The sequence below is a fragment of the Anomaloglossus baeobatrachus genome, chromosome 3 (genome assembly GCF_048569485.1).
Source record: "Anomaloglossus baeobatrachus isolate aAnoBae1 chromosome 3, aAnoBae1.hap1, whole genome shotgun sequence".
NCBI classification, from domain to species: domain Eukaryota; kingdom Metazoa; phylum Chordata; class Amphibia; order Anura; family Aromobatidae; genus Anomaloglossus; species Anomaloglossus baeobatrachus.
In genome coordinates this window covers 469,153,276-469,178,235 of record NC_134355.1, presented here as the reverse complement: position 1 = coordinate 469,178,235, position 24,960 = coordinate 469,153,276, and the positions used below count along the sequence as shown (strand labels likewise).

General features: G+C 43.4%; 1 protein-coding gene across 4 annotated transcripts in view; it reads left to right on the top strand.

The window, feature by feature from the left end:
- The window catches only part of SOX2 (SRY-box transcription factor 2), a 1,239,357-nt gene that overhangs the window by 881,825 nt on the left and 332,572 nt on the right, over nucleotides 1-24,960 (top strand). For all 4 annotated transcript variants that reach the window (XR_012751674.1, XR_012751671.1, XR_012751669.1 and 1 more), the window contains one exon: nucleotides 8,815-8,927. The gene's annotated coding sequence lies outside the window, so the exon portion shown is untranslated. The remainder of the gene's footprint in view (nucleotides 1-8,814; nucleotides 8,928-24,960) is intronic.

The following is a 24,960-nucleotide window of genomic DNA, read 5'->3' as shown; positions in this document are numbered from 1 at the left end:
CTGCTTTGCACACTCAAACTCATTGTTACTAAGCCATTATACTAGCAAACACTGAGGAAACTTGGTGGCATCCTAAAAGTGGCTGTTGGACTTCTGTATTGTCCCACTAGTGCAAAGTTATTTGCAGCACGTCTGCCTGCATTGCACACTCAAACTCATTGTTACTAAGCCATTATACTAGCAAACACTGAGGAAACTTAGTGTCATACTAAAAGTGGCTGTTGGACTTCTGTATTGTCCCACTAGTGCAAAGATATTTGCAGCACGTCTGCCTGCATTGCACACTCTAACTCATTGTTACTAAGCCATTATACTAGCAAACACTGAGGAAACTTAGTGGCATCCTAAACATGGCTGTTGGACTTCTGTATTGTCCCACTAGTGCAAAGATATTTGCAGCACGTCTGCCTGCATTGCACACTCAAACTCATTGTTACTAAGCCATTATACTAGCAAACACTGAGGAAACTTGGTGGCATCCTAAACGTGGCTGTTGGACTTCTGTATTGTCCCACTAGAGAAAAGATATTTGCAGCACGTCTGCCTGCATTGCACACTCAAACTCATTGTTACTAAGCCATTATACTAGCAAACACTGAGGAAACTTAGTGGCATCCTAAAAGTGGCTGTTGGACTTCTGTATTGTCCCACTAGTGAAAAGATATTTGCAGCACGTCTGCCTGCATTGCACACTCAAACTCATTGTTACTAAGCCATTATACTAGCAAACACTGAGGAAACTTGGTGGCATCCTAAACGTGGCTGTTGGACTTCTGTATTGTCCCACTAGAGCAAAGATATTTGCAGCACGTCTGCCTGCATTGCACACTCAAACTCATTGTTACTAAGCCATTATACTAGCAAACACTGAGGAAACTTAGTGGCATCCTAAAAGTGGCTGTTGGACTTCTGTATTGTCCCACTAGTGCAAAGTTATTTGCAGCACGTCTGCCTGCATTGCACACTCAAACTCATTGTTACTAAGCCATTATACTAGCAAACACTGAGGAAACTTAGTGTCATACTAAAAGTGGCTGTTGGACTTCTGTATTGTCCCACTAGTGCAAAGATATTTGCAGCACGTCTGCCTGCATTGCACACTCTAACTCATTGTTACTAAGCCATTATACTAGCAAACACTGAGGAAACTTAGTGGCATCCTAAACATGGCTGTTGGACTTCTGTATTGTCCCACTAGTGCAAAGATATTTGCAGCACGTCTGCCTGCATTGCACACTCAAACTCATTGTTACTAAGCCATTATACTAGCAAACACTGAGGAAACTTGGTGGCATCCTAAACGTGGCTGTTGGACTTCTGTATTGTCCCACTAGAGAAAAGATATTTGCAGCACGTCTGCCTGCATTGCACACTCAAACTCATTGTTACTAAGCCATTATACTAGCAAACACTGAGGAAACTTAGTTGCATCCTAAACGTGGCTGTTGGACTTCTGTATTGTCCCACTAGTGGAAAGATATTTGCAGCACGTCTGCCTGCATTGCACACTCAAACTCATTGTTACTAAACCATTATACTAGCAAACACTGCTGCCAGTTTAAGGGCCGTAGTTGCATTGTCAGGGATAATTATTGTTGTTTATTCTGCTGTTAATAAAGCTAGACCACCGCTGAAATCTACACCACCTCTCAATTTTTACTACCACATTTTAAGTGCACAATATTGTCGCAATCAAAATGAGTGGCAAAATGACAGATGCTGGTGGAAAGGGGAAGAGGCGTGTTGGAAAAGGAAAAAAAGGGTTTTTCTGTGGGGAAGGTGGCAAAGCTCCATTAACATCTGCTGAAGATAGACCATCTTCCAGCAAAAGTAAGATGTCTACTACTTACCGTGGACAATTTGATGTGCTCCCTGTTTTACGGACACGAACACCTGGAACAAAGGTAGATTATGGCCAAAAAAGGAAAATGCTTGAATGGATCTCAAGTGGTCCAACAAGTGCCCTCTTCGCCACCTCAACTACCGCATCCAAAAAACACCAGTCCTCTGAGCTGTCAGCCCAATCACACTTGCATTCTCACAGCTCTGAAGTCTCCATCCGCCCTGCACAGTATGGTGGAACTGAGATTGCTGAGTCTGCAGAGCTGTTCAGTCACACTATAGCCTGGGAATCAGAGGTCTGCTCCCAAGCTACAGTGAGTACAGACCAGGAAATGGTCTGCAGTGATGCCCAGAACCTTTGTGACTCAGATTCAGGCCGTGATGACCAAGTTTCTGAGCTTAATGTTGACCCTTATTCACAAACTGAAACACCTGTGGTAATAGACAATGAAGAACATACTGATGACGATGAAACGCAGATACCAGATTGGGATGACAAGCTAAATATTCGGTCAGGGAAAGAAGAGGCTCGGTCTGAGGGTGAGGGGAGTGCAAACACAACAATTGTTTAGGAAGTTCTAGATCCCACCTACTGTGAACCCATAGTCAGGCCCTCGAGGAGGTCAACAGAGACGGTGGAGGAGGATGCAACCGACGACGAAGTTACCTTATGCCTTCCTGGACAGAGTCGGAGTTCTGGTAGCACGTCTACAACTGCATCCTCAGCCACCACTGTGCCTCTGAGCACTAGTCGGGGTGGATCAGCAGGTCGCATTCCCTCTAAGCCTTGCCTAGCCTGGTCCTTTTTTGACATAGCAAAAGATCGCCCAAATTATGTGATCTGTAAAATTTGTCATGATTCTGTTAGTAGAGGGCAAAACCTCAGCAGTTTGACAACTTCTTCTATGAATCGTCACATGAATAAATATCATATGTCCCAGTGGGAAGCTCACCGTGCTGCAATGCGGCCTAGCGGAGCAAACCATCCACCACCTGCCCCTTCCAGTGTATCCGCGCGCTCTTCATCTTCTAGGACTGTGGGGACAGCTGTCACACCTGGTTTTCCACGCACAACTTCCACCACTGTAACCGCAACAGGCAGTTTGCTTGGTAGGTCATCAGTTGGTTTGGAAGGGGAAACAAGTACGTGTGTACAGCTCTCTCAGACTTCGATAGCACCAACGTTGGATGAAGACGACATCATGTCTACGCCTGCACTTTCCTCACAAAGCTGCATTTTTCCAGGGACACCCTACTCAACACCGTCTACACACAGCAGCCAGATCTCTGTCCCTCAGATGTGGACAAATAAAAGGCCATTTCCTGCAACCCATGACAAAGCTAAGAGGTTGACTTTATCCCTCTGTAAGCTCTTGGCTACCAAAATGCTGCCTTTCCGCCTGGTGGACACACAGGATTTTAGAGACCTTATGTCTGTCGCTGTGCCCCAGTACCAGATGCCCAGTCGCCACTACTTCTCTAAGAAAGGTGTGCCCGCGCTACACCAGCATGTCGCACACACAACATCACCGCTTCCTTGAGAAACTCTGTGTGTCAACGGGTCCATTTCACCACCGATACTTGCACCAGTAAGCATGGACAGGGACGTTACATGTCGCTGACTGGGCACTGGGTAACTATGGTGATAGATGGTGAAGGGTCTGCTGCACATGTCTTGCCGTCCCCACGACTTGTGTGTCAATCCTCTGTCTGTCCAAGTTCCGCCACAGCTTCTGCCTCCTCCACCTCATCTGGGTCCTCCACCTCCGCCCCAAGCCTGCCTGGTCAGGCCACCAGCGTTTGCACTGCGCAGAAGGAATCACGCACCCCTCATTACTATGCTGGCAGCAGAGCGCAACGGCATCAGGTGGTCTTTAGCTTGACATGTCTTGGAAATAGGAGTCACACAGCGGCTGAGTTGTGGGCAGCTCTGGAGACTGAGTTTAATAAATGGTTGTCTCCACTCAACCTGCAGCCTGGTAAGGCCGTGTGCAACAATGCTGCAAACCTGGTTGCGGCCCTTCGCCTGGGCAAGGTGACACACGTGCCTTGTATGGCTCACGTGTTGAACCTTGTTGTCCAGCAATTTTTAACACACTATCCGGGCCTAGATGGCCTTCTGATCAGGGCACGAAAATTGTCTGCTCACTTCCGCCGTTCAACTGCCGCAGCTGAGCGACTTGCATCGCTCCAGAAGTCTTTCGGCCTGCCGGTTCATCGCCTGAAATGTGATGTGCTGACACGCTGGAATTCGAATCTCCACATGTTACAGCGGCTGTGGCAGCACCGCCAAGCCCTGGTGCAATACGTCATGACGTATAGCCTGGGCCAACGAGATGCAGAGGTGGGGCAGATCACCCTGATAGAGTGGTCTCAGATCAAGGACCTATGCACCCTTCTGCACAGTTTCGACATGGCGACGAATATGTTTAGCGCTGACAATGCCATTATCAGCATGACAATTCCAGTCATTTACATGCTGGAGCACACGCTAAACACTATTCGGAGTCAGAGGGTGAGACAACAGGAAGGGGAGGAACTACAGGAGGATTCATATGCGCAAGACACAACAACATCACCAAGGTCCAGATGTTCATCATCACCAACGCGGCAGGCATGGGACCATGGGGGACAGGGATCAACAAGGGCGCATGGTAGCAGGCGAAATGTTGAGGAAGGTGCAGGAGAACATGAAGAAATGGAGGACGAACTGTCCATGGACATGGAAGACTCAGCGGATGAGGGAGACCTTGGTCAAATTTCAGTTGAAAGAGGTTGGGGGGAGATGTCAGAGGAAGAAAGAAAGGTTAGCACCTCTATGCCACTAACACAGCGTGGACTTGGTCCGCATGGCTGCGCAAGACACATGAGCGCCTTCTTGCTGCACTACCTCCAACATGACCCTCGTATTGTCAAAATTAGAAGTGATGATGACTACTGGCTTGCCACACTATTAGATCCCCTGTACAAGTCCAAATTTTGTGACATAAATCCAGCCATAGAAAGGGACGCACGTATGCAGGAGTATCAGCAGAAGCTGTTACTCGATCTTAGCTCGGCTTTTCCACCAAACAACCGTGCAGGTGCAGGGAGTGAATCTCCCAGTTTTAACTTGACAAACATGGGATGGTCTCGTCATCTTCAACAGTCTACCTGTACCAGTAGCACCGTATCTGGTGCTGGTAACAGCAATTTTATTGAATCTTTTCATAATTTTTTTAGACCGCCCCTTGCAAGGCCACCAGAGACAACAAGTCTGACACATAGTCAACGGCTGGAGAGGATGATACAGGAGTATCTCCAAATGAACATTGATGCCATGACTTTGCAAATGGAGCCTTGCTCATTTTGGGCTTCAAATCTTGAAAAATGACCAGAGCTCTCAACTTACGACTTGGAGATTTTGTAGTGTCCAGCTGCCAGCGTTGTCTCTGAATGTGTCTTCAGTGCTGCTGGGTGTGTGCTGACAGATAAGCGCACGCGTCTGTCCAGTGACAATGTGGACAGACTAACGTTCATCAATATGAACAAGTCATAGATCCACAAGGAATTTACTACCCCTATGTCATCCTGGGGAGAGTAAATGCTTGTGGATTTGGAATGTGCTTGAAGCAAATCAAAACATCCTGTTTGCAACTAGGGCACAAGTGCTGCCACTGAAGGGGTGGGTGTGTGTGGGGCCCAATTTTTGGAAAAAAAGGGAGACTCCACTTGGAGTAACCCTTGCTTACATTGTTTTTAAAATGATCCAAGATGAACAGAGCTGGGATCAGGAAAGACTTTGCTACCTACCCCGGTGTCATCCTGGGGACGGTTAAGTATGGCGTATTTTTGAATGTGCTTGATGCAAATCTACCTGTGAAATGTACAACTGAGGCACAAGTGCTGCCACTGAAGGGGTGTGTGTGTGGCCAAATTTTTGGAAAAAAGGGAGATTCCGCTTGGAGTAACCCTTGCTTGCTGTGTTTTTTAAAAGGAGCCAAGATGAACAAGTCATGGTTCAGCAAAGACTTTGCTACCTACCCCGGGGTCATCCTGGGAACGGTTAAGTATGGAGTACTTTTGAATGTGCTTGATGCAAATCTACCTGTGAAGTGTACAACTGGGGCACAACTGCTGCCACTGAAGGGGTGGGTGTGTGTGGGGCCCAATTTTTGGAAAAAAAGGGAGACTCCACTTGGAGTAACCCTTGCTTACATTGTTTTTAAAAATGATCCAAGATGAACAGAGCTGGGATCAGGAAAGACTTTGCTACCTACCCCGGTGTCATCCTAGGGACGGTTAAGTATGGCGTATTTTTGAATGTGCTTGATGCAAATCTACCTGTGAAATGTACAACTGAGGCACAAGTGCTGCCACTGAAGGGGTGTGTGTGGCCCAATTTTTGGAAAAAAGGGAGACTCCGCTTTGAGTAACCCTTGCTTGCTGTGTTTTTTAAAAGGAGCCAAGATGAACAAGTCATGGTTCAGCAAAGACTTTGCTACCTACCCCGGTGTCATCCTGGGGACGGTTAAGAATGGCGTATTTTTGAATGTGCTTGATGCAAATCTACCTGTGAAATGTACAACTGAGGCACAAGTGCTGCCACTGAAGGGGTGTGTGTGTGGCCCAATTTTTGGAAAAAAGGGAGACTCCGCTTGGAGTAACCCTTGCTTGCCGTGTTTTTAAAAAGGAGCCAAGATGAACAAGTCATGGTTCAGCAAAGACTTTGCTACCTACCCCGGTGTCATCCTGGGGACGGTTAAGAATGGCGTATTTTTGAATGTGCTCGATGCAAATCTACCTGTGAAATGTACAACTGAGGCACAAGTGCTGCCACTGAAGGGGTGTGCGTGTGGCCCAATTTTTGGAAAAAAGGGAGACTCCGCTTGGAGTAACCCTTGCTTGCTGTGTTTTTTAAAAGGAGCCAAGATGAACAAGTCATGGTTCAGCAAAGACTTTGCTACCTACCCCGGTGTCATCCTGGGGACGGTTAAGAATGGCGTATTTTTGAATGTGCTTGATGCAAATTTACCTGTGAAGTGTAAAACTGGGGCACAAGTGCTGCCACTGAAGGGGTGTGTGTGGCCCATTTTTTGGAAAAAAGGGAGACTCTGCTTGGAGTAAGTGTAGAAAAGAAGCGTATGGGACTCAGCACCAATGCGGTAATAATAAAACTTGAAACTTTATTCGGAATTTTTTAAAAGAAAAGTACACTGGTAAATTAAAACCAGTCCTTAGTCATAAGCCCTTATGACTAAGGACTGGTTTTAATTTCCCCTTGTTTGTCCGAAACGCGTAAAGCCGCTTGGCAAATCGCATGGCGATTTTTTTGATGACCTGTGTACTTTTCTTTTAAAATATTCCGAATAAAGTTCCAAGTTTTATTATTACCGCATTGGTGCTGAGTCCCATACGCTTCTTTTCTACATCTATTCTGAATTACGGACCGGCCTGTCCGGGGATTGCGGGCATCCACCTTCGCCTTGAAGACTGCATATGGGTGAGCTGAAATTTCTACCATTTTCCGCTTGGAGTAACCCTTGCTTGCCATGTTTTTAAAAAGGAGCCAAGATGAACAAGTCATGGTTCAGCAAAGACTTTGCTACCTACCCCGGGGTCATCCTGGTGACGGTTAAGAATGGCGTATTTTTGAATGTGCTTGAATCTACCTGTGAAGTGTACAACTGGGGCACAACTGCTGCCACTGAAGGGGTGGGTGTGTGTGGGGCCCAATTTTTGGAAAAAAAGGGAGACTCCACTTGGAGTAACCCTTGCTTACATTGTTTTTAAAAATGATCCAAGATGAACAGAGCTGGGATCAGGAAAGACTTTGCTACCTACCCCGGGGTCATCCTGGGTACGGTTAAGTATGGCATATTTTTGAATGTGCTTGATGCAAATCTAGCTGTGAAGTGTACAACTGGGGCACAAGTGCTGCCACTGAAGGGGTGGGTGTGTGTGTGGCCCAATTTTTGGAAAAAAGGGAGACTCCGCTTGGAGTCACCTTGCTGTGTTTTACATGATTTTAGAAGGGCGTGCCATGCCTATATCTGTGTCTCCTCCTCTTTTTCCTTGTCCAGCTCTTTTGTTTTCGCATGAGTATATGTCCTTGTCACTTTCCCATGTGTTTGTGTTGTGTTGTGAGTTGTTTGTCACCTTTTGGACACCTTTGAGGGTGTTTTCTAGGTGTTTTTATGTGTTTGTGATTGCCTGGCATTGTTTCCTATGTGGTTCGAGTTCGGTTCGTCGAACGTTCGACTAACTGAACTCGAACGAGACCTCCGTTCGACGAACTGAACTCGAGCCGAACCACGACCGGTTCGCTCATCTCTAGTCAAAAGTAATGTTGAGAAGGCCAAACTTTTCAATTCCTATTTTGCATCTGTATTCTTTGAGAAAACAAATGTGACATCAATTAATCTTTACTGTACTATAGAAGGAATAAAATAATGCACACTATCTATAAACAAAGAGATGGTGAGAGAACACTTGGATAATTTAAATTCATTTAAATCTCCTGATCCAAATAAATTACACCTTAGGGTACTGAAAGAGATAGCAGAAGAAATTGCAAAACCAATAACCAAAGCCTTTGAAAATTCCTGAAAAACACAAGTCCCAGAAGATTGGAGACGTGCGAGTGTTGTCCATATCTTCAAAACAGGAAGGAAGATTAGGAAATTATTAAACAACATATATGTTAGTACTTGGATAAGAATACAGTAATTAAATTGAGCCAGCATGGGTTTGTAGCAAACAAGTCATGCCAGACTAAACTAATTTCCTTATATGATGGGATCACTGACTGGGTGGAACAATGAAATGCGGTAGATATAATATATCTCGACTTCAGTACAGCATTTGTTAAAGTATGTATATATTCAAGTAGATGGGTCATATATGCAATAAAGAAAATTATAACTCAGGCATTTGTTACTGCTTCAGTATAATTTTATTACTTTTGCTTTTTTCTTATTTCTTTTTAAACAGAGAAAATTCTCTACAAAACTTATACAACGATTCAACCTATCCGAGCCTTTGTCAAGTCATGAGCATGCAGGTGTTGTAGAATATGTCGTTGGTGCGGATGTGGTCACGCTGTGGTGAGCTATAAAACTCTTATTACTTTTATTGCACATATAACTCATCTACTTGACTATATGCATATCACTTTGAGTGCCAAAGATAAATACTCAAAACAATTGTTTGTTCTTCTGAGCACTAACTGAATAGTGAGCTAGCATACACTACTTATATCATTTGATAAAGTATCTCACACTATCCTCATTGAAAACATTACCAAGTATGGGATTGACAAGGTTATGGTTAGGTGGATTTGTATCTGCCTTAGTGATCATACTCAAAGAGTGGCAATATATGTTTGCACATCCAATTTGAAGAGTGAGAATTTTTCCCAATTTTCTTGGTTTATACTTATACTTAAAATATGCCATCTAATCTCCCTTTTTTTGTTGTACCACTGACAAACTGTATTTCCTTTTGTTTTATTTTATTTTATCGTGGATATGTCTGTGTAACTTGTTATTTTTTCAATAAAGACGGCTTAAAAAAAAAAAAAGATTAGCATAGAGTCTACATCACAAGACGTCATTATCCGCTCTACTCCTTTGGTCAGATCTCATCTGAAATACTGTGTCCAGTTCTGGGCACCACATTTTAAAAAAAAATATTGAAAAATTTGAGCAAGTTCAGAGAAGAGCTACCAGGATGGTTAACGGACTTCAAATTATGTCCTACAAGGAACGGTTAAACGATCTGGGAATTTGTAGTTTACAAAAAAAGAAGGCTAAGAGGAGACTTAATATCTGTCTACAAATAACTTAAGGGATGTCGCAGTGTAGAGGGATCATCCTGATGCTCTTTTGCACATGGAAACATAAGAAGCTATGGAATGAAACTGAAAGGGAGAAGATACAGATTAGATAATAGAAAAAAAAATTGACAATGAGGGTCATCAATAAGGGGAAAAGGCTGCCATGAGAGGTGGTGAGTTCTCTTTTAATGGAAGTCTTCAAACAGAGGCTGGATAGGCATCTGTCTAAGATGATTTAGTTAATCCTGCATTGAGCAAGGGGTTGGACACTATGATCCTGGAGGTCTCTTCCAACTCTAAGATTCTATTATTCTATTAATACAGCTCCTATTGAATTCCAAATTTGGCTGGTATTCCCCATGCTTATTAGGTTAACAGAACATATGTAATGGGTAAGGGGGCTGATGGCAAAATCTGTGCCTCACCGCGCTACTGACACAGAGGGGTCCTGGCTGAGGGTGTGCACTTTACCGCTTGACATGATAGGCCAAGACATGAGGCGGTAGAGATAAGTGAGGGAAAACAGAGTCTATAAATAAACTTTTCTTTATTGAGCAAATTAGTGTATACATAGTGAATACATCTTCTGTACATTCCAGAGAACTTCATGGTTACACATGGTGGTACATTAGATTACTCCAGTAAACCACACTTCAATAATACATGTTCTAATAGACTAGCAAACCACTATGGGAATCTCCTTCTTTCCCTGAGAGGGCTGAATGAGTTGAGGTGTGTCACTATGGCCCTTCACAGCAATTCTCAACTTCTAGTTGATTAGTAATGACCTCACTTGCTGTAATGTATTGCTACAACTCTTCCTAACTACTATTCTCAAAGTCAATTACGAATATGCTCCTTGGTATTCCACTGCATCTGCAGGTCTCCATATGAGAATACGTGTCCCAGCCTGGGCATCTTCAGCTCTATGAGGGTAAAATCATAGAAAGCGATGTGGGAAAAGCAAATGTTTTAAATACTTTTTTCTCAACTGTGTTCACACAGGAAAAGCATATGCCAGGGCAAATGCAGAGTGATCATGTAAATGCCCCATTAAATATGACCTGCCTAACCCAGGAAGAAGTGCAGAACCGACTTAGTAACATTAAAATTGACAAATCACCAGGCCCTGATGGCATTCACCCTCGGGTATTAAGGGAGTTAAGTAATGTGATAGACAGGCCTCTATTCCTTTTATTTAAAGACTCTATAGAAACTGGGTCTGTTCCACTGGATTGGCGGCTAGCAAATGTGGTACCAATATTCAAAAAAGGGTGCAAAAGGGAACCTGGAAACTATAGGCCGGTAAGCTTAACATCTGTTGTGGGTAAAATGTTTGAAGGGTTTTTAAGGGATACTATTATGGAATGTCTCAATGTTAATAACTGTTTAACTCCATATCAACATGGATTTATGAAGGATCGCTCCTGTCAAACTAACCTGATCAGCTTCTATGAGGATGTAAGCTCTCACATGGACCGAGGAGAAGCATTGGATGTCATTTATCTCGACTTCGGTAAAGCATTTGACACTGTCCCACATAAAAGACTGCTAAGTAAAATGAGAAAGCTTGGGCTCGGGGAAAATGTGTGTAGATGGGTAGGTAGCTGGCTTAGTGGTAGAAAACAAAGAGTGGTTATTAATGGTGCATACTCAGATTGGGCCAGGGTTACTAGTGGGGTGCCACAGGTGTCTGTATTGGGCCCCCTACTATTTAATATATTTATTAATGATCTGGTGGATGGTTTACAGAGTAAAATATCAGTATTTGCAGATGATACAAAACTATGTAAGGTAGTTAACACAAAGGAGGACAGTTTGCAACTACAGATGGACTTGAGTAAATTGGAGAATTGGGCTGAAAAATGGCAAATGAGGTTTAACACAGATAAGTGTAAGGTTATGCACATGGGAAGGAGAAACAGATGCTACGATTACTTACTAAATGGGAAACTGCTGGGGAAATCAGACATGGAAAAAGACTTAGGCATCTTAGTGAATAAGAATCTAAATTGGAGTGCCCAGTGTCAGGCAGCAGCCACCAAAGCAAATAGGGTGATGGGATGCATTAGAAGAGGTCTGGGGGCACGAGATGAAAACATCATTCTCCCTCTGTACAAATCACTAGTCAGACCACACTTGGAGTATTGTGTGCAATTTTGGGCGCCGGTGCTGAAGAAAGACATTACTGAACTTGAAAGGGTTCAGAGGCGGGCTACTAAAATAATAAATGGAATGGGTGCATTACAATACACGGAAAGGTTATCAAAATTAGGTCTATTTACTCTAGAAAAGAGAAGACTTAGGGGAGACCTAATAAATATGTACAAATATATCAGAGGGCCATATAGAGATCTCTCCCATGATCTGTTTGTACCAAGGACTATGACAAGAACAAGGGGGCATTCTTTTCGATTGGAGGAAAGAAAATTCCTACATCAGCATAGAAGAGGGTTCTTCACGGTAAGAGCAGTGAGGCTCTGGAACTCTCTTCCTGAGGAAGTGGTGATGGCCAACTCACTGAATGAGTTTAAGAGAGGAATGGATGCATTTCTTGTTAGCAAAAGTATAGAAGGTTATAAATAGCATAATCTTACAGGTAGATAGAAGAGCGACCAAGATTATTAGAGGAATGGGTGGGCTGCAATACCAAGACAGGTTATTAAACTTGGGGTTAGTTAGTTAGGAAAAACAAAGGCTTAGGGGGATCTAATCACAATGTATAAATATATGAGGGGACAGTACAGAGACCCTTCCAAAGATCTCTTTACACCTAGGCCTGCGACTGGAACACGGGGGCATCCGCTACGTCTTGAGGAAAGAATGTTTAATCATAATCACAGATGAGGATTCTTTACTGTACGAGCAGTGAGACTATGGAGCTCTCTGCCGTATGATGTTGTATTGAGGGATTCACAAGTAAAATTTAAGCAGAGCCTGATCGCATTAATTGAAAAATATATTACCAGTTATGTATATTGGATTTTATGACAGGGTATTGATCCAGGGAACTAGTCTGATTGCCGTATGTGGAGTCAGGAAGGAATTTTTTTCCCCATTGGAGCTTATTTGACACATTGGGGTTTTTTTGCCTTCCTCTGGATCAACATGTTAGGCTACGGGTTGAACTAGATGGACTTAGAGTCTCCCTTCAACCTTAAAAACTATGAAACTATGAAACTATGAAACCCTCCGGTCAGGCTAAACTTTTACTTCTATTTGCCTGACATAAGGAATCCTTTTGTCACTCGCCTGAGAAAAGAAATTTTTCTGCCACTAAGCCCTTGTTTTCTTCAGAACATCCTATTCAATTATTGTCTACTGTCAAACAACTGTTTCAGCGCAGGTCTGCAAACAACAGGACCTGAAGTCCTTCTATGTTCAATACTTTTCTCTATATGCCTAACAAACTGAAAGCAACTTTCGATTCCCATTTATCTCCTCTTACCATGTCCTATCCCAAGTAGTTAAGGCTATGTGCGCACTAGAAAAGTGATTTTTCTCAAGAAAATTTCTTGAAAAACTCCTGACAGTTGAAGATTACCGCACCTGCGGTAAAAAAACGCACCAAAACCGGGGGAAAAATGCATGCATTTTTGCCGCGATTTTGCCTCGGTTTTGCCGCGGTTTTTCCACAGGTTGGTCCCTGTGTTTTTTTTATGCTGAACTGCAATAAGTAATATAGATAATAGATAGATAATCGATAGATAGACAGATAATGAATAGAGGGAAAGATGGATAGATAGATAGATAGATAGATAGATAGATAGATAGATGAGAAAGACCTATATAATGTCCCACCCCCCTGCATATTCTAAGCTGGCACCCTTTAGTGACTTTCATGTGGCACTAAAGGGTGCCTAGCCTTGTATTTAGCCAAAAAATAAATAAATGATTAAAAAAAAATGACGTGAGGTCCCCCCATCTTTTGTAGCCAGCTAGGGTAAAGCAGACGGCTGCAGCCTGCAGACCACAGCTGGCAGCTTCACCTTGGCTGGTAATCCAAAACAGAGGGCACCCCACGCTGTTATTTTACATTAAATAAATAATTTAAAACAAAAAACGTGGGGTCCCCCCCAAATTGGATCACCAGCCAAGGTAAAGCGGACAGCTGGGGTCTGATATTCTCAAACTAGGGAGGTCCACTGTTATTGGACACTCCCCAGCTTAAAAATAGCAGGCCACAGCCACCCCAGAAGTGGCGCATCCATTAGATATGCCAATCCTGGTGCTTTGCCCCAACTCATCCCATTGCCCTGGTGCTGTGGCAAACAGGGTAATATATGGGGTTGATGCCAGATGTGTAATGTCACCTGGCATCAAGCCCTGGGGTTAGTGATGTCAAGCGTCTATCAGATACCCGACATCACCAACCCAGTCAGTAAGAAATAAAAAATAGACAACAAAAAAAGTTTTATTTGAAAAAATACTCCCCAAATTCCCTCTTTCACCAATTTATTGACAAGAACAATCAAATCCTGGTCCATACCATAGTCACTGTCCCAGTCAATGAAGAACAGACTGTTCCCCATTGGCTGGGAGAGTAATGCAGTGACCTGAGTTAACATCAATAGGTCAGCCCAGGTCACTGCAGGGGATGACGAGCACAGCTGTCAGGAGGTTAGATGAGATCATTACCTGCTGTGATGATCTCCTGCAGTCCTGCCATCAGCGCTGTCACTGCCTTCTATGCCCGCTGCGTTCTCAGCAGTATCGCGAGAGCCCGTGACGTCACCGCTAGTGACAGTCTCGGGGCGTGGGCATAGACGGCAGTGACAGCGGTGACGTTAGGAGGCAGGAGATCATCACAGCAGGTAATGATCTCATCTATCCTCCTGACAGCAGCGCTCGGCATCCCCGCGGCTGCCAGCACTGCAGGGTGAGAAGCTGCTGAGCCTGCAGTGCGGGCAGCCACTGACACTGCAGGGCGGGCAGCTGCGGGGCTGGAGCGGGACACAGACTGCACGGGCACCCGCCGGAGGTCACACGGAAGTGCTTCTGTGCGGCATCCAGGGAGTATGTTGTGTGTGTTTACTCTGCTCCGCTTCCTCTTCTGTCATAATGACATCACTTCCTGCAAAACCGCAGGCAGTGATGAACCTTACCGCAGGTAAATCGCGGCTATACCGGGGGTATACCGCACATCATTTGCTACCTGCGGTATACCCCCGGTATTTCGCAATTACATTACAGTGAATGGAGTGAAATACCGGGGGTATACCGCAGGTACCTGCGGAAAAGAAGTGACATGCACATTTTCTTAAGAAATTTTCTCAAGAAAATCTTCAGAAAGAATTTTCTTGAGAAAAAAACGCAGTGTGCACACAGCTATTTTTTTTCCCATAGGTTTTGCTGGGAAATGTCTGCAGAAAGATTACAAACATTTCTCAAGAAATTTCTGCAGCAAAACGGGTAAATCCGCGGGTAAAAACGCCTAGTGCGCACAGGGCCTTAAGGGGTTTTCCCATGAACAAAGTTCAATTTAATCAATAGATCTTAGAATAATAATTTTCACAATTAAATGTGTTTAAAAACATGTTCCTGTGCTGAGATAATCTTATAAATGTGCCCTTACTAGGTACTGTGTAATGGCCGTGTCTAACGATAAAGGAGCATGGTCTAATCATACCACATCTCCTGGGTGGATGAAGAAGCAAAACAGAGTATACAGATAGCACAACATCAGATCGTGAAATATTATTATTTATTATTATAACGCCATTAATTCCATGGCGCTTTACAAGTGAAAAGGATATAAAAACAAGTACAATAATCATGAATAAAACAAGGCACCGACAGGTACAGGAGGAGAGAGGACTCTGCCAATGAGGGCTCACAGTGTACAGAGAATGGGTGAGGGGAGAGTAGGTGAAGACAGAGCTGGTTGCGCAGTGGTGTACTGGTGTGAGAGTTATTGTAGGTTGTAAGCTTGTCAGAAGAGGTCGGTCTTCAGGTTCATTTTGAAGCTTTCCATGGTAGCTGAGAGTCTGACATGCTGGGGTAGAGTGTCCCAGAGCATGGGGGAAATATTCTTTATTTGAGGTAAAACACTTCTTAAAATCAGACAAGGAAATGTTTTACCTCACAAAAAGAATCATCTAAGATCCTGTGCTGTAATGTCTGTCCCAGGAGATATGTTACGATCCCCGTATGGTCAGATACGGCCATTGCACAGAACATTTATAAGATTATCTCCACACAGGAACATTTTTTTAATACATCCAATTGTGAACTTATTATTCCAAGATCTGTTAATTAAAATGAACTTTAAAATTAACTTTGTTTTTGGCAAAACCCTTTTAACCCTGTCTGCAGGTAATTCGGTGTTGCAGGTCACCAAATAGATAAAACACACTAAAACCATGACCATGCATTATAGAACCATAAAACCTTCATGGGGTTGTTGGCAGGTTCTTCCTCTACCCCTTTACACATACCTATGAAATAACTCATTTTAACTATATGAACCCTTCTGTCTTCATTTAAAATTAGTGAAACCTATAAATCGGAGGTATTATTTCACTTAGTGGACAGATTATACATTTTATGGTTTTATCTCCAAAACTGATGCCAAGTGACCATCCAATGTTTTTTCCACCAAAACCGATGGCAGAAGTGATCCTATTGTTTTTTATGGTATTGTTACTGACAACACACTTATTAGGTGCTGGGCAGAATCAGATTAAAAAAACATTGCATTTCTATGCAACTATGGACGCCGGACTGGTACACAAGGTACACCACTTTTTCTGGCCCATGGAAAAAAACAAGTTGTCGGAGACAACTAATATTTGATATAAAGCTTTAGTTGATCTACCTTTCGGAATATTTATGTTGTCTCCAGGTAGTAAGTGGAAACAGCAAAGTTAGTTCTTTTTTTCGTTCTCCTGTTGCTGTATTTATTCGTCCAGCGCCTGTTAATCACAGCGAGTTTACAGTCCTATTCCACACCTGTCACAGGTGCTGATCATTAATCAGTTATTACAGCAGTTTATTCTACTGTTGACAACTTGCAATTTCTCTGTGATTCAGCCAGTTTGTCAGGTGGGAATTATGGCATGCCGCATGTGACAAAACACATCACTATTTTTTCCGTTTTTTTTTTTTTTTTTGCAATTTCAGACACACTCGTCCTCTCTTCACATCTCCCCCTCCTCCTTTTAGACAAACAATATCTGGGAACTCAGAAGTAATAAGGCGGAATGCATAATTAATTACCCAGCTTGCTCTAATTAGGGATGAATAAGTTGTGTCCCTCTCATCATCGCAAATGTGGTGATGGGTAATACCAGTTTATGCTATATTAACTGCAAATATGCAATCCTTCTGAGTGCACTTTCCTTGATGAATTTGATGAATGTGACAATAATTAGCAGAGACAGATGAGAGCTAAATTACTACTGACAATGTAATGTTATCCCGCTCGAGGGCCTGGGAACATGGCAGGCTAACATGCCAGGGACCAAGGCCTCCTATTCTAATTAATATTCTTTTTTTTTTTTGCCAGTGGAAAAAAGGAACGGTAATTGTTTTCGTCAAAGGCTGCAGGGAGTTATCAGGGTAATAAAGTTAATTAGCAGAACAAACATCCTTTCACTGCTTTACCAGATTGAGGAAAAGAGGGCAATTCAAACTGCAGAAAGACATAACTAGATGAGATGATAGGGGAGCACCATTTACACAGGAGGCCAGTCATGAAAGCTACTTCTAATATGACTATCTCCTTCGGTTTATTGCTTGGGAATTAATTGTTTTATTATTTATAGTCATTTGAAGCATTTACATATTCAAAGTGGGTTATTTTTATAAGGAGAGTATATACTATTAAGTGTAGCCAGTAGCTGATTGTAGCAATATTAAAATTTGTCATCTAAGCTTGATAATATCAGATAACTTTTCAGTTGCATAGGGTAAAACAAACTAGAAAAATAGATCTGCTTTAAAAAAAAAAGTTCCAAAAAAGTTAGGGTGTTTTGTAAAATAGAAAAAAAAACAAGAATGCAATGATGTGGAAATCTCAGAATCTGAAAGATATTTTTACATTTCCTTTGGAAAAATTAACTTGTTTAGAAATGAATGGCAGTAACACTTCTCAAAAAAGTTTGGAGAGGGTTAACAAGAGCTGAAAAAGTAAGTGATACTAATGAAAACCAGCTCCAGGGTCAATTTTCAACTAAAATACAGTGTGTGTGTGTGTGTGTGTGTGTGTGTGTATAACAAGAGCAAGTTAGAGAGGCAGAGTCTCTTAGATGTAAAGATAGTCAGATGCTTACCAATCTGTGAACAACTGCATAAAATTATTCTGGAACAATTTCCGAAAAATGTTTCATAATTTAAAATTTTAAAACATTTTCAATATTCCACCATCTACAGTACACAATGTCATCAAGAGATTCAGAGATTCTGGATAAATCCGTGTGCACAAGGGACAAGTGCAACAGTCAATGGATGCTCATATTCTATGGTCCCTAAAGTGGCACTGACTTAAAAATGGGCATCATTTGGTCATACATGTCACTGCATAGTCTCAGGAATCCTTCCAGAAAGATTTTTCTGTGAACACAATTCTCCAAGCAATCTACAATGCAAGTTTAAGCTCTATTACGCAAAGAAGAAGCCATACAGTCTCTGACAGAAGTTCTGTCATTTATCCATGTTATGTAAATAAAAGCTTATAATCTGACTTTAAATTCTTCCATTGGTTTCATAAATTACTCTTTGGAAAGCTGAAACCCTCCCAAATTTGGTTTAGGTTATGAAAATAAAGTTGCTGCAAAGCTGAAATATTGATCATTTAAAGAACACAGAAAGGTCACATTTTGGCAAGACAAAAGTTTTGTCGCCTTGTCATATAATGCACCCAATCCTAGTTTACATCCTCACCTGTGCTCACTAAATGATCGGTTAATTAGTGGGTGTGTATAAAAAGAAACCCAGAACCCCAGACCTTCATTTGAACTGCAACTTGACCTCTGACAACATGCCAAAAATCCCCCCTGCGACCAAAGACTTGATTATCAAGAGATTGAAGATCAGATCCACTGCAGAGGTGGCTGGCACCTTTAATTTGTCCAGCGTGAAGTACAGAGAATTTAAAAAATATTTGAAGAGACTGGAGATGGTTTTGACAAGCCCAGGTCCGGCAGACCCCACAAGACAACTGCTCAGGAGGAACGTTTATTGGTTAGAAAATCCCAAACCAGCCTCTCTTCCACTGCAGCAGAGCTCCAAAAGGCCTGGTCACCTCAAGTCCCTGTGTGAACTAGAACAGTTTGTAGGATTCTGTCTCGAAATGGCCTCCATGGTCGAATCAGTGCCCAGAAGCCAGCACTAAACAAAAAGCAATTAAAAAAACGTGTGGCATTTGCCAAGTCCCACAGCCTGCTAAACAGATGGACGCTGGAAAAGTGGCAGAAGGTGGATTTCTCTGATGAATCTTCAGTTGAATTACACCTCAGCCATCACAAATACTGCAGGAGACCTACTGGAGCCCATATGGATCCAAAATACACCCAGAAAACAGTTACGTTTGCTGGTGGATAGATCATGGTCTGGGGTTGCATTCAGTATGGGGATGTGCAAAACATTTGCAAGGTGGAAGACAATATCAATAGCCAAATATCAAGAAGTATTAGCTACCTCTTACATTCCCAATCATAAAAGGGGTCAAATTCTGCAGCAGGATGGTGCTCCATCATATGCATCCATCTCTACAACAAAGTTCCTCCTGGCAAAGAAGATCAAGGTGCTCAACGACTGGCCAGCCCAGTCACCAGACATGAACATCATTAAGCCTGTTTGGGGTAGGATGAAAGAGGAAGCTTGGAAGACAAAAACAAAGAATCTAGATGAACTCTGGGAAGCATGTAAGAATGCATTCTTAGCTATTCCTGATGACTTCATCAATAAATTGTATGAATCATTGTTGAACCGCATGGATGCAGTCCTTCAAGCTCATGGAAATTACACAAAATATTAAATATGTCTCTAATAGCACCACAACTTCATTCATCAATGTTATGCAACATATCTTTGTATTAGAAGTTAATTATTTGTTTGAATTTCACCGTACATTCTGTAGGCGACAAAACTTTTGTCTTGCCAAAATGTGACCTTTCTGTGTTCAATAAATGATCAATATTTCAGCTTTGCAGCAACTTTATTTTCATAACCTAAACGAAATTTGGGAGGGTTTCAACTTTCAAAAGAGTCATTTATAAAACCAATGGATGAATTTAAAGCCAGGTTATAAGCTTTTACTTACATAACATGGATAAGCGACAGAACTTCTGTCAATGACTGTATATAAACACAATCCAGAAACGCTTCCATCTTCTCCCGTCCAAAACGCATTAAAAATTCTACTATACTGGTGTCTGCCCCTATTTTTTTTAAATGTGGAGACTACAAGTTAGGTCTCCATGTTGTGTATTGCCTGTAGTGGCAGGGGTCTCAGAGCACCAGGCCTAAACCTGTCGCTCATCCACCTGTTCCTGATCAATGTTAAAGGTAGAAATGCTGGGCCAAGCCCTGTCCCATGCATCTATGCTGCGCCATTATACTATTTGTACTCTGGGGCAATTGATGTCACTTTAGTGGTGTCTGCCCCTAATGTTTTGAAATGGGGAGACTCCAAGTTCGGTCTTCATGTTGTGTGTTGCCTGTAGTGGCAGGCGTCTCAGAGCATCAGGCCTAAATCTTTTACTCATCCATTTGTTACTCATAATTGTTTAAGATAGAAATGTTTGGCTAAGCCCTGTCCCAGGTCTTATCCCAAGGATCCATACTGTGCCATTATACTATGTGTACTCGGGGAAAATTGATACCACTTCAGTGGTGTCTGCCACTAATTACTTGAAAATTGGAGACTCAAACTTTGGTCTCAATGTTGTGTGTTGCCTGTAGTTGCAGGGGTCTCAGAGCACCAGACCTATACCTTTCACTCATTCACCTGTTAGAAATCAATGTTTAAGGTAGAAATAATGGGCCAAGCACTGTCTCATGCATCCATGCTGCGCCATTATACTCTTTGTAGTCTGGGCAAATTGATGTCACTTCTTTCCTGGTGTCTGCCCCTAATTTTGGGAAATAGGGATAGGGACTCTCAGCTGGGTTTTCTTGTTTTGTGTTGCCTGTAGCATAGGGGTGCCAGACATGCAGGCATGCACCTACTTTTCACTCATCTATCTCTTTTACTATCCTTAAATGTGTCTAGCAATGACAGTTTATGAAGCTAACATTGGTGTCACCTGAGTGTGGCTCACCAGAAAAGCAGTTTGAACTGTTGCATGAGATATGAGGGTTCCCAGCTTGCCAGGCCTACGCCTGTCACTCATTCATCTCAATAGTTCTTGTGTTAATAGTCTAAGAAGCTAATGACTGTGCCACAAAAGTGGTACTCCACTGTAAAACCATTGGAGCTGTTTTGGCAGCCTTTGGGCCCCCTGAAGTTGTGTCTATGCTTTTGATTTTGCCTCTCATTGAATTCAGTGGAGTTTGGTTAAGTTTGGCGAACACTGGGAAATTTGGCACAATGAACCGAACTGAACATTGAAAGGTTCACTCATCTCTAATGTTGATGATCTCCTCTGAGATCAGGGCATCAGCTTATGGTTCTAATTGATAACATTGAATCCACTTGTACATAATGTCCCTGAGGTTCAATGCCAAGGAATGTTAAGCGGGCTTTACACGCTACAACAAATCTAACGATGTGTTGGCGGGGTCATGTTGTATAACCGGCATCGTTAGTGTTGTTGTAGCGTGTGACAACTTGCACAAACACCTGTCCAGTAAAAAGGTAACAACAGCCAACCTAAAAACCCTGAGTCTCCCCTCTCAGGCTTTGACATTCACACCCTGGGGCGGAGCCAGGCGGTTTGCTATGCCCACCGAGGAGTTCGGATAGTCTGAGGCGGAAAAAACAAACGGATGAGTTTTGGAGGTGAGAGAGACAGGAGTAAAACGTCTGTCGGGTATCTGGGTCGTAGCCCGGATACCCTGTAGCCAGGAGGCAGACGGTGGTTGCCGCCTGCAGGAGCCGGGAAGACGGCTGGTGGAATCGTAAGGGACCGGGACAGGGTAGTGGCCCGCCGGTACCGAACCGGGGAACCAACTGGAAACCGGAGCACCAGGAAGGGTACTCAGACCCAGAACGAGGCCCAGAAGCCACTGGACTGAGTCAAATTAACTGATTGGGGTCTGGACCTTAGGTTCTTTCCCACCCAAGTCCCGACTGAAGACAACAGCCCAACGAGGGGGATAGAAAGCCACCGCTCAGGCAGAGAGATCCCACGGGCCAGCGTCGGCGGGAAAACGGGCTCTCCCAACACACAAACAAAGCCGGGGAGCGGACTCCCATCGCGTAAGCGCAGGCAGTCAAAGTCTACAAAACGAGGTGCAAGAGAAACGCGGGGACCACCAAACCGGGTGGGGGACCAGACGCAGCCGGCTGCGGGCACCGGCCACCATCTTTTTGGTTTACCAGAGACTCCAGTGTATCTATCATAGTGAGTACAACAGTGCCTTTGGGCCGTGCACCGCCCCGCATCGCACCAACACGCCCGCGCTCCCACATCCTAACACCAACAACCAGACCCCGGGACCATCAACCCCCTAACCATGGAGGGGTCAACATCTGGCTTCCCAACACCGTTCCCGGGAGCCTAGTCAACAGCAGCGGTGGTGTACACACTCACCATGACCCATGGGTGGCGTCACGAACTTAAACCCAAAACCATGGCTCCGGCCGTGAACCTCCCCACCGAAACCCCTCACGTAGCACCAGCCTCCCTTCAGAGCGGAGGCGCTCGAGCCACCCATCGACGAGCCCAGATCCGAGCGGCTCGGCTGCGGCTGAGCCCCGGGGTGGTACAATAACAAATTTCTTGGATGTGGTTTAGAACAGTGTGAGGTGTGCAGTTTTCAGAATGGTGTCACTTTTGGGTATTTTCTGTCACCTCGGCCTCTCAAAGTCACTTCAGATGTGATGTGGTCCCTAAAAAAATGGGTTTGTAAATTTTGTTGTAAAAATGAGAAATTGATGATGAACTTTGAACCCTTTTACCTTTCTAACAAAAAAAGAATTATGTTTCAAAAATTGCGCTGATGTAAAGTAGACATGTGGGAAATGTTATTTAGTAACTATTTTGTGTGACATAACTCTCTGCTTTATGGGCATAAGATTTTGAAAATTTCACAACTAAATCCAAAAAATATTGTCCTAATTTTACCATTATCATGAAATACAATATGTTATGAAAAAAGAATATCATAATCACCGGAATGTGTTGAAGCATTCCAGAGTTATAACCTGTCAAAGTGACACCGGTCAGACTTGCAAAAAATGGCCTGGTCATGAAGGTGAAAATGGACTCGGAGATAAAGTAGTTAATGAACTACCAGTATCGCTTCATGTAACCAATGTTGTCAAGGACACTAGCAAAACTTAAAGTTAGAAAAGAAACACTCAGGAAGGATGAAAAGAATTTAATTTTCTGTGGCCACCACCTGCAACCCTATTTCCTTTTAAGACATATTCTTTTGCCTTTTCAGCGCACCTGTTGGCATTTTCATTTGTACAAAAGCAGGTGAAATTGTTACACAATCGCTTCCTAACTGGGCAGAATGATATCCCTGAAGTTTATTATTCTTGGGGTTATACGTTGATGTCCAAGTTTTCCTTAAACATTTTTGAACAGAGTATTTTAAATGTATTGAACTATTATTTTTGAGTGATATACCCCTTCTATATTTATTCCTGAATCAACAGTTCTTGAAACTTAGGAGAATTTAAACAAATTACATTAGAACTATTACAATAAGGAGTTGAGCAAATTGTTTGAAAGTCAAATTCGCCAGTTTTGGCAACATTTTTTAAAATTTTCAATTTGTGATAAATCGCTTTACAGAAAGCCGCAAGTACAGCAAGGACCTAAAATTGTCCTGATAAAGTATTGAATAACACTACAAGGTCTCCTAGGACTGAATTCAACCTTCTTAAAATATACACATCCTTAGTAGAGATGAGCGAACCGGTCGCGGTTCGGCTCGAGGTCGGTTCGCCGAACGGGGGTCCCGTTCGAGTTCGGTTCGTCGAACGTTCGACGAACCAAACTCGAACCTATAGGCTATAATCACAAACACATAAAAATGCATTATAAATGTACACAAACAGTTAATAAACATTGCCATAACACTTACCGGTCCTCGCGATCCCTTCTGCACTCTGTCTCCTGCCGCTATTCCATCCGATGATCGCTGAATCCTCCCGGTGACGGCACTGCCAGCAGAGATGCAGGACCTATCGTGACGTCAAAGTAGCCATGTGACCAGTCACGTGGCTATTATCTCATTGGCTACAGACTGGTCACATGACTATGACGCGTCATGTAGGACCTGCGAGTGCATCTCTCCGGTACACGGTGCACATATGTGTATCGCCGTGTACCGGCAACATGCTCTAGCACACGGTCGACTCCCCGTTCCGTTAGGGACCGGCTGACACAGCCGGTCATTAACGGAGATCACCGTTGCCATAGCAACGCAGTTAGCGGTGACGTCACCGCTAACCGCGGCTCCGAGAGCACCGTTGCTATGGTAACGCGTCTGTCAGCGTTACCGCTGTTACCGCTGACAGCCAGCACTGATCACTCACGGAGTGAAGGCTGCACGCTGCTTCCCGATTGTAGTGAGGATTGTAGTGAGGATGAGGTTCCCCAGCCCCAAGTGATGAGCTGGTGAACCTCATCCTCACTACAATCGTCACTACTACTACACTAGTGAGGATGAGGATTGTAGTGAGGATGAGGTTCCCCAGCCCCAAGTGATGAGCTGGGGAACCTCATCCTCACTACAATCGTCACTACTACTACACTAGAAAGAAAGAAGACAGAAGAGCAGGATCGTGGAGGGCTGACAGGGGGTAATAAAGATGGAGTCTCTAATGTGTCTGTGTATTTATTTCTATTAAAGTATTTTTTCTCTGTGGTGTTTTTTTTTAACCCTTTATTGGAGATTCTTAATGGCCGGGTCAAACGTGCCTGACATTAAGAATCTCTGGCTTAATATTGGCTAGTAAAACAAAGCCAGTATTAACTCATGATTACCCAACAAGCCACCCGGCTCCAGGGCTGTTGGAAGAGTTGGATACAGCACCAGATGATGGCGCTTCTATAAGAGCGCCATTTTCTGGGACGGCTGCGGACTGAAATCCGCAGCAGAGGCGCCCAGAAACCTCGGGCTAACCTGTGCTGCGGATTCCAATCCCCAGCTGCCTAGTTGTACCTGGCTGGACACAAAAA